Source organism: Oncorhynchus masou, chromosome 31, assembly GCF_036934945.1.
Source record: "Oncorhynchus masou masou isolate Uvic2021 chromosome 31, UVic_Omas_1.1, whole genome shotgun sequence".
In the NCBI taxonomy this organism is placed as follows: domain Eukaryota; kingdom Metazoa; phylum Chordata; class Actinopteri; order Salmoniformes; family Salmonidae; genus Oncorhynchus; species Oncorhynchus masou.
Window position 1 is genome coordinate 79,466,144 of NC_088242.1, and position 16,631 is coordinate 79,482,774.

At 40.7% G+C, this 16,631-nt stretch overlaps 1 protein-coding gene across 2 annotated transcripts in view; it reads left to right on the forward strand.

Annotated features, from left to right (window-relative positions):
* The window catches only part of LOC135524526 (NT-3 growth factor receptor-like), a 317,036-nt gene that overhangs the window by 104,483 nt on the left and 195,922 nt on the right, over positions 1-16,631 (forward strand). The gene's annotated exons all lie outside the window — the stretch shown is intronic.

Genomic DNA, 16,631 nt, shown 5'->3' on the forward strand with positions numbered 1-16,631 from the left:
GTTTGTGAGGTAGGTTGGACATACTGACAAATTCTCTAAAACGGCGTTGGAGGCTGCTTATGGTAGATAAATTAACATTCAATTCTCTGGCAACAGCTCTGATGGACATTCCTGCAGTCAGCATGCGAATGGCACACTCCCTCAAAACTTGAGACATCTGTGGAATTTTGTTGTGTGACAATACTGCACATTTTAGATTGGCCTTTTGTTGTCCCCAGCACGACGTGCACCTGTGTAATGATCATGCTGTTTAATCAGCTTCTTGATATGCTACAACTGTTTGGTAGATAGATTATCTTGGAAAAGGAAAAATGTTCTCTTACAGCGATGCAAACAAATTTGTCCACAACATTTGAGAGAAATAAGCTTTTTTTGTGCGGATTGAACAATTCTGGGGTCTTTTATTTCATCTCTTGAAACATGGAACAACACTTTACATGTTTTGTTTATATTTTTGTTAAGTATATATGGCTCTTAAGCTACCTGTTCACACATAAACCTCAGGGAAGATGTCACATGGGAGTTCTTCTTGGATTTGCTTGCTTTTCCCACATGGAGGTTCTTCCATACTGTATGCCAGCCAGTCAGTGTGGGGTTGGGGGTGGTTGGGCTAATGGTTTGAGCTGTCCTGCTGACTGGGATACAGTGTCTGTCCTCTCTGGGGAGGCCTTGCCAGGCACTGTGACACTGTGTATGGATCAATACCCTCTGCTGAGTAGCTCTACCCTCAAAGTGAACCCTGAGGGAACTCAGACAATTGCCTTTTCTCCTGTTGTCTCCTGCTCTGCCCTGTCTGGAGTCTGAGTCCCTCAGTGGGTTAGAGATCTCATATCTGAATCAGACTCACCCGCAGCGCAGTGCACAAGGCTTGGTCACAATTCGTCTCTACTGTCTACAACTCCCACCACCCTGGGGTTTTCCCCTTTGGTTTTAGCTAAGAGTATATCTCCGGCGGTGGGGGCGTACAGTTGATAGGTCACTGGAGGCAACGCCACACCTCCACTCTCCCAGCCAAGTTTCAAGTTGTATTAGTTGTACAGTATGTATGGGATGCGCATGGTATACCCCATCCAGTGAAATGCTTTCTTGCAGGTTCCAATGCAACAATAAATAATAAAAGATAAGAATACGAACACATAGTAAATGGCTCAGTGGAATAGAATAAACATTTTAGCATACACTGCAAGTATAATACAGGAAGGCACAATTTATAGTAACATATTTACATGTTTTAGGGAAGGTAGGATTGGGAGCAGGTGTTTAAATTGTGTGGTATTTAGCAATCATAATACAAGTCTGGTAGCAGTTGTGATGTGTGTTTGTGTGTGTGTGTGTGTGTGTGTGTAGCATGAATATACACACTGTGTACACAAAACATTATGCCCTTTCCATGTCATAGACTGACCAGGTGAATCCAGGTGAAAACTATGATCCCTTATTGATGTCACTTGTTATATCCACTTCAATCAATGTAGATGACGTTGAGGAAACAGGTTAAGGAATAATTTTTAAGCCTTGAGACAATTGAGACGTGGATTGTGTATGTGTGCCATTTAGAGGGTGACTGGGCAAGACAGAAAATGTAAGTGCCTTTGAACAGGGTATGGTAGAAGGTGCCAGGCACACTGGTTTATGTCAAGAACTGCAACGCTGTTGGGTTTTTCACGCTCAACAGTTTCCTGTGTGTATCAAGAATTTTCCACCACCCAAAGGACATCCAGCCAACCATGAGAAACATTGGAATCAACTTTGGCCAGCGTCCCTGTGGAACGCTTTCGACACCTTGAAAAGTCAATACCCCAACCAATTGAGGCTGTTCTGGGGGCAAAAGTGTGAATGCGTGAGTGCATCTGTGCTGAGGTGCGTGGAGTCTGTGCAGGTGGTCAGTCCAGTTTAAGTGTCTGATGGCTTTTAGATAGAAACTGTCTCTGAGCCTGTTGGTATCAGACCTCATGCTCCAATACCGTCTGCCCAATGGTAAGGGAGTGAAAAGCTCATGTCTGAGTTGCATTGGCTCCTTGGTAATGCTGCGGGCCTCCCTTAGGCACTGTTTGGAGTAGATGTCCTGAATGGGTGGGAGCATGGTCCCGTACGAGGCGGTGGGGTATCTGCCTTAGTTATCGAGATGATAGATCTCTGTCGAGGGAGGAGCTGGTTTTTACATATTGTGTGGACATTTATGTCTTCTGAACACATTTCTGCATGTTGGCAATGTCAATTCTTGGAATTTCTTTCCAAATACTTACTTTTCTGTTTGCTAGCTGGACAAGCAATCACCGCCGAGTACTAAACTGTAAACCAATCAAAGCGCGTGTACTATCTCTGCTGATCACGTATGCCAATGCTGCATATTTCAAGTGCACTCGAAAACAGATATTTATCTTATTTCAGTCTTTGGGAGCTAACATAGTTCCTCTTAACACACTGACATCAGATCACGATTTGATGGTAGGCTGTCTTTCATCTTAGATAGAAGCATTTCATTGGCTGCCTTCTTCATGATGGGTATGTCTGATTGGTTCTGTTTAGCAGTTCGCAAATTTGCCTGAGTAGACTGTGTTGAAATGAACATTTTCTGAGAAAATGTGCAAGAATTATAGGTGCCAACAAATTTTACAGTAATCATAAGAATATTTCATTGTCATATACAAAGAATCAGCTCCTCCCTTGATGTACAGTGCCTTCAGAAAGTATTCACACCCCTTTACCTTTTGTTGTTGTGTTACACAGTGGGATTCAAATGGATTTAATCGTCATTTTTTGTCAACGATCTACACAAAATACTCTAATGTCAAAGTGGAAGACGTGTTTTATAATGTTTTTATTAATGGAAAGTAAAACACACATATATCTTGATTAGATAAGTATTCAACCCCCTGAGTCAATACATGTTAGAATCACCTTTGGCATCGATAACAGCTGTTTGTCTTTCTGGGTAAGTCTCTAAGAGCTTTGCACACCTGGATTGTACAATATTTGCCCATTTTTCTTTAGAAAATTATTCAAGCTCTGTCAAGTTGGTTGTTGATCATTGCAAGACAGCCATTTTCAAGTCTTGCAATAATTTTCAAGCATATTTAAGTCAAAACTGTAACCAGGCCACTCAAGAACATTCAATGTCGTCTTGGTAAGAAACTCCAGTGGCCCCAAACATTACACTTTGTATTCAGGATAGAAGGTTAATTTCTTTGCCACATTTTTTGCAGTATTTCTTTAGTGCCTTATTACAAACAGGATGTTTTGGAATATTTTTATTCTGTACAGGATTCCTTATTTTCTGTAAATATTGTGGAGTAACTACTGTACAATGTTGTTGATCCATCAGTTAACTCCTATCACAGCCATTAAACTCTGTAACTATTTTAATTGGGCTCATGGTGAAATCCCTGAGCAGTTTGCTTCCTTTCAGGCAACTGATTTAGGAAAGGCGCTTGAATCTTTGTCGTGACTGGGGGTATTGATACATCATCCAAAGTGCCATTAATAACTTCACCATGCTCAAAGGGATATTCAATGTCTGCGTTTACATTTTTACCCATCTACCAATAGGCACCCTTCTTTGCAAACCATAGGAAAACCTCCCTGGGTTTGTGGTTGAATCTGTGCTTGAAATTCACTGCTCGATTTATGAACCTTACATATGTGTGTGGGGTACAGAGATGGTGTAATCATTTAAAAATTATGTTAAACACTATTATTGCACAGAGAGTGAGTCTATGCTACTCATTATGTGACTTGTTAAGCACATTTTTGCTCCTGAACGTATTTATGCTTGCCATAACAAAGGGGTTGAATATTTCCTGACTCAAGACATTTCAGCTTTTCATTTTTTATGAATTTGTAAACATTTCTAAAAACATAATTCCACTTTGACATTATAGCATTAATATGGAGTTGGTCCCTCTTTTGCAGCTATTACACCCTCCATTCTTCTGGGAAGGCTTTCCACTAGATGTTGGAACATTGCTGCGCGGACTTGCTTCCATTCAGCCACGGGCATCAGTGAGGTCAGGCACTAATGGTTAGGCCTGGCTCGCAGTTGGCATTCCAATTCATTCCAAAGGTGTTTGATGGAATTGAGGTCAGGGCTCTGTGCAGGCCAGTCAAGTTCTTCCACACCAATATCGACAAACCATTTCTGTATGGATCTCACTTTTGCCGATTTTAGATTTGTTCATCCGTATCAAAATATGTATATTTTCTGTTCTGGCAAGCTGTGTTTCTGTTTGGGGTAGGTGGCGTTGGGACTAGCTGGCACTACCCTGTTATGGGTAAGAGGTGGGTGCACATGGATGATGGTGCTTCCCAGGGTCACTCTGCCCTGCTCTGTGGCCTTCCCAGTCCAGCGCCAGCCCCCTGTCACACATGCCACATTCACTGCCACATACCATCTGTCCACATCCTGCTGTTAAAGAAATCTCAGCTAAAAAAACAACTCAAGATGCCCCCCCCCCCCCCCCCCCCGGGTGGGTGGCGATGCCATGATGGCGCCACACATTCTTCCTGGGAGCCTGTTGCCACGGCAGCGAGCAGCTTTCATGCAGCCAAGGGAGGGGGCGTCTCTTCTGGCAGTGCGATGGTATTCTTTACACAAGACCTCTCTACTGACTGCCTCTGTGGTCCATCACAATAATTGGGAAGGAACACCAAGGAAATGGATTGTCCATCCTGGGTAAATATAGTACTTTTAGGAGGTAGGATTGTTGTGATTAGATATTCAATGTAGAACTCAGCAATGCCTTTTTCTCACATTGAAAGCATGTAGTCTCAACCCCCACAATGCATGTAATCTTGTGTAAATGGCTTTTATGTCACATTTTAAAGTTGGTGTACATATCTGACAATACATGAGCTTTTATTGGGCGATAAATCCAAACAATAATACATTATATATATGGCTGTGTGTGTGAGGAAGAAGGGAGGGATGAGAGTGGTAGATGATTTTCTCCTGTACTGGAGTGGCAGTAAGTAATGAAAGGATAGATAGATTGATCCGTTACTTTAATGGTGAGATATGGGGAGGGGGGGGTATGGTACTCCTAGGCCTCTTCAGAAACAAACAGCTTTTAAGGTTGGCTGTCATTCCATCATTCTATTTCCTCCATTCCTGGACAAGGCCACCTTTTAATGTCCTGAGTGGTTTCTCTTCCTTTCTATACTCTCTCTGGACCAAGACAAGTTTTGATCTCACCTGTCACTCTTAGGTGTTTTACAGCCAAGGATATAGCCCCTCTCCCAATCCTAGCTGGTAGGCACATGCCCACGTGGAACAGTCCAATCAGCATAAAGCCCCACCTCTTCACTATTGACTGATCGAGAAGACAACTTTGAAGGAGGGTGTCCAGATTCTGTCATGTCATGCTTGCTACCAATGGATAGATCATGTGTGTCACGGCTTCTATGAGTAGTGGGTGGAGAAGTCAGGCGCAGAGAGCAGGGTTGTTCAGAAGATGTGGATTTTTATTTTCCAAAAACCCAGAGAGACGGTCACGCCACACACACAAGGTCGCGTAGAGACCCAGTCCAAAGAACAGGACGAAACTGACCAGAAAAAATAAATACCACAAAATAATCACACACCATGAACAGAAAAACAAGCCCGCACAAAAGCCAGCGGGCCTACTGGGTTTAAATGGCCCACAACCAAACCTAGACACAAAACAGGTGCAACTAATCAGACACAACTAAATGTAGGCTGGTGACGACGACCTCCGAGCGCTGCCCGAACAGGAAGAGGCACCATCTTCGGCAGGATTCGTGACAATGTGGAGAGGAGGCCAGGCTAGTAGCCCTTCAAACTGCCCTTATATATCTGCCATTACCTGCTGCAACATAAAATGATGTTCTTTATTAGTATTCACTCAAAATAATTCTGATTTGTCCAAGTATTTAGAATAGCAACCCTGACAAAAGGAATGCCATGGTGTAGACCTACTGTTTAACCCCTCTACTTTATTTGAATATGTTCCAAGGTTTCTGATCAGTATGGAGTCAGTTCTCAGAACTGACAACTGTGAATCCAAGCCATGTTGACTTACTCCATGTTGCCTTGCTCTTTAAATTCTGATTGCATTACTTTCAAGAAAATGCACAGATGAGAGGGTAGTAATGATTGTTATGTCTGTGGGGTTTACCCCACTTGGGTTCCTTCCTGGGTCCCTACTGTATAATGAGATCTCTTCCACTTGTTCACATGGATCCGTGGAGTGAGCCTTGATCTAGTGACTATCGCCCGACCAATATTTTTGGGGGACAAAACACATTGAATTCTCATAAATTGCCATCTAAAGCAGAAATTGTCCAAGAAATATGCTTCGAATGTTGATTTGTTACATGTGAAATTAATGACACATCATGGGGATGGCCACAAGTGTTCAGATAAGCATGAGATTCCCTTTTTTCATCCTGTTTATTGATATCAGTTATCGGTGAAATTATCGGCTAATACAGATATGGCGTAAAAAGGCCAATATCAGCTGATAACATTGGTGAACAGCTATATCGGTTGGGCTCTACTAGTGACTTCTGCAGCGTAGTGCTTTGTGAATCCTGCAGAATATAATGAGGAGGAGCTGCAGTGGGTCTGTTGCCTGTTAGTGATCACTGCTCCTTGAGAGCCCTGTGAAATAAAAGAGCATGCTTATCTGAAAAAAAACAAGTTCAGAGAGATTTCTATTAACTTTTAATTTTAAGGCTTTTCAAGACTTTTTAAGATGGCCGGCGGTTAATTGGAAACGGAGTATGAACACCCAGAGTTCTGAGTTCGAGCTATTGTGTATTAGCAGCACTCTATAGGCTATTCTTGTACTGCTCAGAATAATTACTGGTGATTGGCAGGCACTAGACTTGCACACAGTCACAGTCAGTTCAGAGATTTTCCTGTTCAATCAAGATTATACCTTTTGCACAAACTATGATACCCACTGTGTGCACAACATCAGATGACCTGGCCTCCATAATAACCCAACCTCAACCCAATTGAGATGGTTTGGGATGAGTTGTACTGCAGAGTGAAGGATAAGCAGCCAACAAGTGCTCAGCATATGTGGGAACTTCTTCAAGAGTGTAGAAAAAGTATTCCAGGTGAAGCTGGTTGAGAGAATGCCAAGAGTGTGCAAAGCTGTCATAAAGGTAAAGGGTGGCAATTAAATATATTTTGATTTGTTGAACACTTTTTTGGTTACTACATGATTCTATATGCGTCATTTAATAGTCTTGATATCTTTACTATTTGTTTACAATGCAGAAAATAGTAAAAATAAAGGAAAACCCTTGAATGAGTAGGTGTGCCCAAACGTTTGACTGGTACTGTAAGTGAATTTGTCCCAATACTTTTTGTCCTGGTTTACCCGGTATGGATAAAAATACCCTCCGTTAAATTAAACAGTCTGCATTTTAACCTCATAGTAATTGTATCATTTCAAATCAGAGCATAGAGCCAAAACAATAACAAATGTATCACTGTCCCAAAACTTTTGGAGATCACTGTATATGTATGGATGTGTGTACAGTGTGGTCTAAAATGACTGACACCTTTGACAAAGATGCACAATAATGACCATGTATAAAATTAATAATACCAATTCTGATGTATTTTGTGTGCTCACATTTTTTTGGTATACTAATACAATCGCTCAAAATAATCTGAAACACAACCAAAACAAACTGAAAATGCATCCAACAAACTTGTAGAGTCACACCAGCTTGATATAATCATTGCGTGCTAGAAATATGGGACCAAATAATACACTTTTAACTACTTGGCCATGAAGGTATTGAAACATTAATTTGTTCCTTGTGCTGTTGGACTACTAAAAGCAAAGTAAATTGTATCAGAATATGTACTTATCTATCCAGTGCAGTTGGGACAGAGGTCAGTTGTGAGTGAATGTATCAATGTCCTCTATGTTTTTAGTGTATGCAGTTCTTAGTGTATCCATCCCGGGTGGACAATAAAGTTGTATTTTATTCTATTCTATTGATAAGAATGTTTCGGGATGTCAATCATTTTGACCTCTGCTTTTTGAGAAAAAAAAAATATTACTTGGTAGCCCTTTACACTCATACCCATAAAAAGGTTGAAAATGACAGATTTGGGCACTGATAAGTGCCTAAATTGGAACATGGTGGCTGTACAGTAACAACAGATGTCAGAGGTCAGGCTCTGCGCTTCACAGAACTGTATGAGTTTTGACTGACCGCCTTCTGAACTTGAGCACAACACGCAGCAAGAAGTTGTCCCTACCACTAATTGGACATGTTTTGTTGTCTGAGAGCTGGGAATGCTCCATGTAATTTGAAATATGAGACGTTGAGGATTTAATAAATACAGATTTGATGTCGTACAAGCAAGCCAAACAGTCCAAATGTGCACTTTATATTATCCATATCATAAAACTCATGTCATATACAGTGTCAACATTTTTGATCACTATGTTTGATTTACATTCACAAGATGACATGGTGTCATACCCTGAGTTGTTCTGAACAGAATAAGCCCAATGTACCACGGAACAAGCACCAGAGTACACTCATCACTCCTTTCTATACACATAAAATGTATGATCTGTTTTTCTGTGAAAGCCTAAAACTGCAAGATCGTATTTCCAACTTAGTTAGTCATGTTAGCAATAGAACAAGCTTACAAATGATGACCACCTGACCCAGATTTCAATTTATAATGGGCTTTTTTGGATTGTGTAAACAACAACAGTAATTGTGTGATGGCGGTGATGCAGGGTTGTGTTAAAAAAAAATACAAGTGTGCTTGCTCTAGTTCCTCAACAGCAAAGCTAGGAGAGCTCAAAAAAGTGCCTTATAGTTGAAGACTCTTCTTTGATTCATAAAAGTGTATTGAAATTACTTAGGAACTGTGCACACTTTGAAGAGGTGTGTGGCCACTTGGAGACACCAGTTAGTCCTCTCGCTCAAACCCTTGTAATTGTTTTATGTTGCACCTACCCCACATTTCCCATTAATATTCGTATCATGTATCATGTTACTGAATGTTTTTTCAGATTTCGTTATCAACAAATGTGGCGAGAAGTAAAGTAAATATAAAATGCACATAAAATCTTAAGTGTAATGATTGGATTCAGTCTTGTATCAGGTAAACTGTTGTTCTCTTACCTTTGGAATACTATTTTCCCCCAGGATCTCCAAACTGTTCCCTTTCAATGGTTATGCATATGCTTTTGATATTTCTTCTGAAAGGAACATTTTTATTATATTTATTTTTATTTAACCTTTATTTAACTTGGCAAGTCAGTTTAGAACACATTTTTATTTACAATGACGGCCTACCAAAAGGCAGAAGGCCTCCTGCTGGGACAGGGGCTGGGATTAAAAATAAAAATAAATCAAATAAAAATATAGGACAAAACACACACCACAACAAGAGAAACAACACAACACTACATGAAGAGAGACATAAGACAACAGCATAGCAATACAGCAACACAAAATGGTAGCATTACAACAATACATTACAACACAAAATGGTTGCAACACAACATGACAACAACATGGTAGCATCATCATGGTTCAAACCCCTGAGCCGACAAGGTACAAATCTGTCGTTCTGCCCCTGAACAGGCAGTTCCTAGGCCGTCATTGAAAATAAGAATTTGTTCTTAACTGACTTGCCTAGTTAAATAAAGGTAAAAAAAAATAAAAAAAATGGCAGTAGCACAACATGGTAGCAGAACAAAACATGGTACAGACATTATTGGGCATAGAGAACAGCACAAAGGGCAAGAAGGTAGAGACAACAATACATCACGCAAAGCAGCCACAACTGTCAGTAACAGTGTCCATGATTGAGTCTTTGAATGAAGAGATTGAGATAAAACTGTCCAGTTTGAGTGTTTGTTGCAGCTCGTTCCAGTCACTAGCTGCAGTGAACTGAAAAGAGGAGCGACCCAGGGATGTGTGTGCTTTGGGGACCTTTAACAGAATGTGACTGGCAGAACGGGTGTTGTATGTGAAGGATGAGGGCTGCAGTAGATATCTCAGATAGGGGGGAGTGAGGCCTAAGAGGATTTTATAAATAAGCATCAACCAGTGGGTCTTGCGACAGGTAAATAGAGATGACCAGTTTACAGAAGAGTGTAGAGTGCAATGATGTGTCCTGTAAGGAGCATTGGTGGCAATCTGATGGCCGAATGGTAAAGAACATCTAGCTGCTCGAGAGCACCCTTACCTGCCGATCTATAAATTACATATCTGTAATCTAGCATGGGTAGGAGGGTTATCTGAATCAGGGTTAGTTTGAAAGAGGAGTGATTATGATAGAGGAAACCAAGTCTAGATTTATCTTTAGCCTATATTTAAATGTATCCCTATCCATGTGGGCCAATTGGTAAATGGTAGGTGTTAAACCATATCAATTTCTCTTTCTCTGTATTAGTGTAAAATAATATAATTTCCCACATTTTTTGCATACAATACAGCTCAGTATTTGAGTTATTTATTTAATACTATCATTATTGATCATCTTTATCAAGGGTGTCAATAATGTAGCACCCCACTGTATATGTGTCTTTCGGAGGGGTTGGGTTAAAAGCGGAAGTCAAATTTTGTTTGGACCATTTTAAGTTCTTAGTGATTTGGACACTGAGGAACTTGAAACTCTTGACCCGCTCTACTGCAGCCCCATCAATGTGGATGGGTTTGTGCTCATCCCCCCAATTCCGGTAGTCCTTACTAACCAAGGTCTTACTAACCAAGGTCTTACTTGAAAAGTATGGCAAAGGGGGTTCCCCCACCCCAAAGATTTTTTGTAAAGCTAAAGCTAATTTACTGTATTTCTATCAAAAATGAGATACATTTACTTTAGCCATTATCACCTTGTCCTCTGTAGCTTTATTCACCTCTGTCGATAGGAGACTTAACATTCTAAAAGCACATGTCATAGGCCTACAGCAACGAGTGTAGTGTAATATAGAACATCCCCATCAACTGGATAATCATTATTATGTAGGTGGATGGAAATTATCTAAACATTATTTTGAATATAATAATATAATAGTTCACAACAATCCAAACATGACCATTTAATTCAGACAGAAAAATTAATTTAGTTTGATTAAAGTTTCATCGGTCTTCAGACCTCTCCTGGTAGCAGTGACCCCAGGACATCTGTGAGAATGTGTCACGTGGGACTAGGTGTGTGTGCAGGAATCAGACGCAGAGAGAGAGAGTAACGGAGTAAAGTGCTTTACTATTGCACACCAAACTGATAAGCCCAATACAATACAGGGCGCAGGACACTATACCAGACAATCCAAAACCACAGGGTGTCCAGTATAGAAAATAAAATACACTACGACCTAATATGTCCCCACGTAACAAAAGACAATCCCGCACAAAACAAGGGTGGGTCAAACTACTACATATAGGGAATTAATACACACAGGTAAAACTAATAAGACAAAACCAACAGACAAACGAAAAAGGGATCGGTAGAGGCTAGTAGGGCGGTGACGACGACCGCTGAGCACCGCCCGAACAAGCAGGGGAGCCAACTTCGGCGGATGTCGTGACAGAATGTCTCTTCTTCAAGATTGTCACAGATCAGGGGTGCTTGATCCCTATGATGGCCCACAGATGGTCTGTCATTCAAGCAATGACATAAATCATGATTGAGTCATCACGCTGTGCTCCCACGTTAGTCAGTCGCTAGTTGCGCATATCACCTTCTCTCATTCTTCGACTACATTAGCAGCTACACACTAGCACAGCACCGGGATTAAAAACCCTAGTTCAGTTTCATGTCAAGTAGAGCTGGGCGATAAATTGCCCTAATCGATGCTATATCGATAAAAAGAATGATACGTTTATAACATTCATGTGCACCACATTTTTTTTGTCCTTTAAATTACTACTACTAGTGTGATGGCTGTTCTCATCAATTGTCCCGTTAGCAATCACCCTTATTAGAAAACTTATTTTCACACTAGTATAGGCTACTTATCATAATGGGCAAGTTGATGTGCGGGGGCACTGGTTAGTCGAGGTAATTGACATTGTCGTGTCTTTGGCTATGCCGGATTAAGTGATATGACATGGTATTCTATAAAATAATTTCTCTGTAATTAATATTACCTGATTGAGTTAATCATGTAAATGTAATTAATTAGAGAGTCGGGGCTCCACAAAATACTATTTATAGAGCTGTTATCTTCTGAATAAACTCTTAAAGACCTAGTAATATTTTACATCAATAGCAGTCAATATTAATCGTCACCTTAATTCAGTCTCATTCGAAAGTTGTAAATTCTTGTTTATCTTCACGAACCCTGGCTAAACAAGTTGAATCACCTTAAATACCTAACTAATCACACAGAATTACACATAATTAATCATGACTTGATTACAAATTATATCATAAAGGAAAACGTCCCTAGCGGGCGGAACAGATATGACAGCTGGTTACACAAAAGAAAAAGGGCTGGGTTTGAGTGAAAGAGCGGGAAGACTGGGGGACACAGGGAGAAGCTGTGCTATCGTAAATACAGTATCTTATGCATTCTAAATTACCGCGCATTTGGCAAAGGAAAATGCAATAAATATTTACTCTGAGCTGCGCTTCGGTAGGTTGGTGGTAGATGGAAGGCCTTGTTGCCAAACCGAGTCCTTTGTCCTTTGAAGAATGTCTCTGGTGGTCAATTGGATACGTTGTAGTAACGTCGTTGTGTGGTAGATGGGATACTCTGTCTGTTCCTTCCTAACCTGTGTTTGCAGCTGCTGTTGATAACTCAACGGCTAGGGGGTATCACTTCTGTAGTGAATAAGAGTTCAAAGTTCATACCATTAGCAACCTAAGCTCACGCTGATGTTGGCTTCGTTCTGTAGTTATTATCTGAACCATTCTGACATCGGACCGCCGTCCTCACATCCTCGGAACAGGAGGTTATATTGTCGTCAAGGCTTTATATAGGAAGGTAGAGGAGGGCGTGTTTGAAAAGTTTTATAGCCCATGTCCCTTCACAGGGGCGGGCCACTGATTGAGCAGAGCCCTACCTTATGAAAACCCAAATCTCACATTTTAGAAGCTAAAATCACATTTCATCCCATCACAAATAATTTCATATTCAAACATTTAAATTGAACAACAATTCCATGTGAATCCGATAACTCTGATGTGTAGACTTTCCACTGTAGAGTTCATGTCATCTTATCATTGATGAGAATGTCTCAGATGACAACCGAACTGACATCATATTCATTTAAGTACCACCGCATATGTTCAGTTGGTCGGATTAACAGAATATAGTTCATTTCCCCCCACCTTCTGATGTTCCCAGAATCTCTATGTTAACCAAGGGGTTTGCAAACGTAACATCAGTTGGGTAGAGAGAGGAAAAAGGGGGAAAGAGGTATTTATGACTGTCATAAACCTACCCCCAGGCCAACGTCATGACAACATGTACATATTACCTCAATTACCTTAACTAACCGGTGCCCCCGCACATTGATTCTGTACCGGTACTCTCTGTATATAGCCTCGCTATTGTTATTTTACTGCTGCTCTTTAATTATTTGTTACTTTTATTTCTTATTCCTGTTTTTTTAAGGAATAAAATGAAAACTGTATTGTTGATTAGGGCTTGTAAGTAAGCATTTCACGGTAAGGTGAAATTCTTACATATTGTATTTGGTGCATGTGACAAATACAATTTGATATCATCAAAATGCCTGAGATAAGTGATCGGTATGGGTGGTGTCGATCATTTTTGTTTTATCGTACCAGATCTAATGTCAAGTCAAATAGCAGTTACCTAGCCATCTGTACACTACAGCCATAGTCCTAAACCTAGCCAGCCAGCTAGCCAGGCACACAGCCTTCCCGCCTGCTCTCTACAACCGCTAAACAGCCTGCTTGTCAGCTCTAAACCGTTCTTATGGTCCTAAAGCCAGCCCCTAATATCGCTTTTTGGAATGATTTTAGTAGGCGATTTTAAATAGTTGATGTTGAGCTTGGTTATGGAGACTGCCATACTCTGCCATACCCAATTGACACCCCTGCCAAGGTGTAACATCAGATATGTATTTAAGATAGGGGGCAGATGGTGCCACTCAGAGAGGCAGACAGGCAGCAGAGTTCAGAAAGGGTTGTTCACCTCACTAACACATTTAGGAATATCTTCTCCTCTCTGTCATCCCCCCGTCCCGATCTCAATCCCTTCTTCCCTCTGTCCTTCCTCCTCTCCTGACTGTCACAGGCGGCAGGGCGATGAGGAGGGGAATCGATTGGCTCCACATGGCCACAGCTGTCACTACCGACCTCTGTCATCGAGACAGCAGCTCAGGACATTTATTGGACAGCCAGAGAGGAAAGGTGAATGGGACAAAATGGACGAGAGTGAGCAGAGAAACACAGGCTGAATATATGAGATACATCAACTCAATTCTCACAATCCAATAACATGTTACTATATCGAACATTATCTTGTCAGTGGTCTGGACAGCATACACAATTGGCTACTTCTGTCATGGAAAGGAAGCTACACTGAGCAAAAATATGAATGCAAACTTTAAAGTGTTGGTCCCATGTTTCATTAGCTGAAATAAAATATCCCAGAAATGGTTTTATATCCCTGTTAGTGAGCATTTCTCCTTTGCCAAGACAATCCATCCACTTGACAGGTGTGGCATATCAAATATCTGATTAATTAGGGCTGCAATCCCGTTAACAGGATGATATGACAACAGCCAGTGAAAGTGCAGGGTGCCAAATTCAAAACAACAGAAATCTCATAATTAAAATTCCTCAAACATTCATATATCTTGTACCGTTTTAAAGGCATATTTTATACCATTAATCCCACCACAGTGTCCGATGTCAAATAGGCTTTACAGTGAAAGCACCACAAACGATTATGTTAGGTCACCACCAAGCCAAAGAAAATCTCAGCTATTTTTCCAACCAAAGAGAGGAGTCACAAAAAGCACAAATAGAGATAAGATTAATCGCTAACCTTTGATGATCTTCATCAGATGACACTCATATGACTTCATGTTACACAATACATGTATGTTTTGTTTGATAAAGTTCATATTTATATAAAAACATCTGAGTTTACATTGGCGCGTTACGTTCACTAGTTCCAAAAACATCCAGTGATTTTGCATAGCCACATCGATTCAACAGAAATACTCATCATTAATGTAGATGATAATACAAGTTATACACATGGAATTATAAATATACCTCTCCTTAATGCAACCACTGTGTCAGATTTTTTTTTTACATTACCGAAAAAGCAAACCATGCAATAATCTAAGACGGCGCTCAGAAAATAAATAAAATTATCTGCCATGTTGGAGTCAACAGAAACCAGAAATCACATTATAAATACTCCCTTACCTTTGATGATCTTCATCAGAATGCACTCCCAGTAATCCTAGTTCCACAATAAATGCTTGATTATGTTCGATAATGTCCATTATTTATGTCCAAGTAGCAACTTTTGTTAGTGCGTTAAGGACACATATCCAAACGCTCGTGCAGGTCCTGCATAACTTCGGACAAAAACTTCAAAAAGTTATATTACAGATCGAAGAAACATTTCAAACTAAGTATAGAATCTTTAGGGTGTTGTTATCATAAATCTTCAATAAAGTTTCCAACCGGAGAATTCCTTTGTGTCTAGAGAAGCAATGGAACGCAGGTCGATATCATGTGGAATGCGCGTGACCAGGAAATGGCTCTCTGCCAGTAACATGACTCATTCAGCTCAAATTCAGGCCCACAGCACAGTAGAAGCCTCATTCAAGTTTCTAAAGACGGCTGACATCTAGTGGAAGCCATAGGAAGTGCAACTTCATCCATATCCCACTGTGAATTCAATAGGGCCTGGGTTGAAAAATCGACCAACCTCAGATTTCTCACTTCCTGTTTGGATTTCTTCTCAGGTTTTTGCCTGCCATATGCGTTCTGTTATACTCACAGACATCATTCAAACAGTTTTAGAAACTTCAGAGTGTTCTCCATCCAATACTAATAATAATATGCATATATTAGTAACTGAGACTGAGTAGCAGGCTGTTTACTCGGGGAACCTCTGGGCACCTTTCATCCAAGCTACTCAATACTGCCCCTGCAGCGATAAGAAGTTAAACAGCATGATCACACAGGTGACACAGGTGCAACTTGTGCCTGGGCCAAATTAAAGGCCACTCTAAAATGTGCAGTTTTGTCACAACACAATGCCACATATGTCTCAAGTTTTGAGGGAGCATGCAATTGGCATGCTGACTGCAGGAATGTCCACCAGAGCTGTTGCCAGAGAATTTAATATTAATTTCTCTACCAATGGCGTTTTAAAGAATTTGGCAGTACGTCCAACTGGCCTCACAACCGCAGACCACGTGTATGGCGACGTGTGGGCGAGCGGTTAGCTGATGTCAACTTTGTGAACAAAGGGCCCCACGGTGGGTTTATGGTATGGGAAGGCATAAACTACGGACAACAAACACAATTGCATTTTATTGACGGAATTTTGACTGCAAACAAATATGGTAACGAAGTCATGTGAGGCCCATTTGTTTTAAGGTATCTGTGACCAACAGAAGCATATCTGTATTCCCAGTCATGTGAAATCCATAGATTAGGGACTAATGAATTA